Source organism: Callospermophilus lateralis, chromosome 10 (assembly GCF_048772815.1).
Source record: "Callospermophilus lateralis isolate mCalLat2 chromosome 10, mCalLat2.hap1, whole genome shotgun sequence".
In the NCBI taxonomy this organism is placed as follows: domain Eukaryota; kingdom Metazoa; phylum Chordata; class Mammalia; order Rodentia; family Sciuridae; genus Callospermophilus; species Callospermophilus lateralis.
Genome location: NC_135314.1, coordinates 81,127,911 through 81,130,483, shown reverse-complemented (window position 1 = coordinate 81,130,483; position 2,573 = coordinate 81,127,911). Strand labels below are relative to the sequence as shown.

The 2,573-nt window shown below is 29.3% G+C and overlaps 1 pseudogene; it reads right to left on the bottom strand.

Moving 5' to 3' along the window:
- Nucleotides 1-1,591: 1,591 nt before the first annotated feature.
- LOC143408640 (chromobox protein homolog 3 pseudogene) lies at nt 1,592-2,265 on the bottom strand (annotated as a pseudogene).
- Between the last annotated feature and the right edge of the window lie 308 nt (nt 2,266-2,573).

Genomic DNA, 2,573 nt, shown 5'->3' with positions numbered 1-2,573 from the left:
TTCTGTCATTTGATTTGTCTGCTATTTTATTATGCTGGTGTGAGATTTTATGTTTTTAAGACCATAGGGAATACTCAAAAATAGCCAATAATTTTACAAATTCCTCAATGGCAAGATTGTAAATATATAAAATTTGGAGCATATGTTTGGGATAATCTAAGATTTAAACTGTCTGAGGTATAAAACAAATTAGGTCACCTTTGTTTAAACTTCAAAGAGATAGGAAGATTCATCAATCAGAAAATTTAAAAAGTTATAAACAGTGAGAGAATTATGACAGTTAATGGGGAAAATTTCTTAGATTTTAAAAATTTCAAACACAAGCATTCTATTAGTCAGAGGGCACTAGGGATTTATTAATTTGACTATGAAAAGTTAGTTTTTCAATAATACTGAATATTATTAAAGTGTCTTACTAATAAAATCTTAACCAATGCTTCCAAGGGATTTTTTTAAACCTGAAAATGTTTCTAAATTCTATAGGGAAAAAATGTGATGATATTAATACCCACATTACTTGAGAAATAAAAAAAGAAAAAGCTAATTATTAAATAGAGACATATCTCTTAGTAATTAAAAACGTCAAATTGCAAGAATGCATGTATGGTTTTAAGTAGTGTGAAACAGATGAAAATTATGAAAAAAAGCATAAATAAAAGATAGAGGTTGGTTTACTATTGGATGTACACACATACAATTATATAATAGTTAACTCCTGGATAAGAACACCTCAAGTGTTCTAAGTGCATACTATTTTTTTTTTAAAGTATGTTTCTCCCAGGAGAAAACAATTTTTAATTGTTCTGTCAGCCTTCCTCAGGAGTTGATATTACTAGGGTGATCTTTTATTCTCGGTCAACAAGCACTATTTTGATTTGGATTTTGTTAAGTTTTTCTTATGTCTCTGGTTATATATGATAAGCATCCTTAATAGTTAATCTCCAGATCATAAATATGTTCTAAAGATTCCCAATCTTTTCTGAGAATATAATATAACTCAAGGTTATGACAAGCAATTTAAATAAAAAAAAAAACAAGAATGAATAACAACAGATAGCACTGCTCAGTGTCACTTTAGATTGGAATTTGACTAATCCACATCTGGATTTTTAAAAAATTTCTTTCATGTTTCCAGCAATAATTTGCCTTTATATGCTTTTATTTATCTGATACTTTTCTAGATGAAAACATTCTCATTTAGAACTATTTGTCACATTAAAAGTGAAACACCTTAGGGAATTTTTTTCCAATTTACTTTCATTTTTAAAACTTTTAAATTACATATATAAACAAGTTAATTTTGCTTTTAAGCTATTAATTTTAAGTATACAATATACTCTTTTTAAAAACATTTTTTTTCTTTTTGATACTATTAATTTATGTGATATTTTCTTTTTTTTCTGATAAAGGAAGCAACTACAGAAAGCTTTTATTTGTTCAAAGTAACCAGTGCTACTGATGCAAAACAAAAAAATAAAACCCAACAACTCCCTAATACTACTTTCAAAACCAACATATCAAACTTGATTTTCATTAGAATGTAGTTATTTTTTCACACTAGTAAATCAAAAAACCAAGACCCAGATTTTATATATATATATATATATATATAAACAATGCAAATAGTTATTGAGCTTCATCTTCTGGACAAGAATGCCAAGTTAGTCTCTCTTCATAAAAAGCAATTACAATTTGAGGACACTTCATATTTGCTTCTTTTGCCAGCACCAAGTCTGCCCCATCTGAATCTTTCCATTTCATAAGAAACATCAATTCTCCGCTGCAGTCTGTGGCACCAATTATTCGTTCAGGATCAAGACCTCTGGCAAAGCCTCTTGGTTTGCCAGCAGCATCTCTTTTCTTCTTTGACTTGCTATCATCAGATTTGCTGTCAGATAAAGATTTTCTTTTGGTACCATCTTTTTCTTTACCAGCTTTTTGAGAATTAAGAAATGCTTCAATTAATTCTGGACAATCTAAATTTTCTTCAGGTTCCCAAGTATTGTCAGCATCTGTAAATCCTTTCCACTTCAGAAATGTTTCCACCTTTCCATTTACTACACGCCGGTCTAGGACTTTTTCTACCACAAATTCTTCAGGCTCTGCCTCTCCAACTTTTTTACTCTTTCTATTCTGTTTTTTTTTTTTTCCCATTTTTTGCAATGTAGTCTTATTGGAGGCCATTTTTTTAAATTGCAGACTTGAAGAGCTACAATCACCACCTCTGATGCTCCAGGTCGCGGATCTGCAGCGTCTCCAGCCCTGTGTGCCTCAAGCTCGAGTCATGTGATATTTTCTTTCTTAGAAAAAGACAGCTAATTATTTTATATAATGAAAATAGACTTCACATTTAAATATGTAAATATATATGCATATGTATGCATATATGCTCTTGAAATTAGTTTGTATGAAAAAGCAAAATCATGTCAAAACATCAAAAAACAAATTCTCAAGCACAATATAGGTTAAAATTTATTTTATTATTTATTATTATTGAAAAAAGTTTTAAAAGCTAATTTTCACTATGCAGACCAAGTATTCTGAAATGAGGTTTTGAAATTGGTTTGAAATTA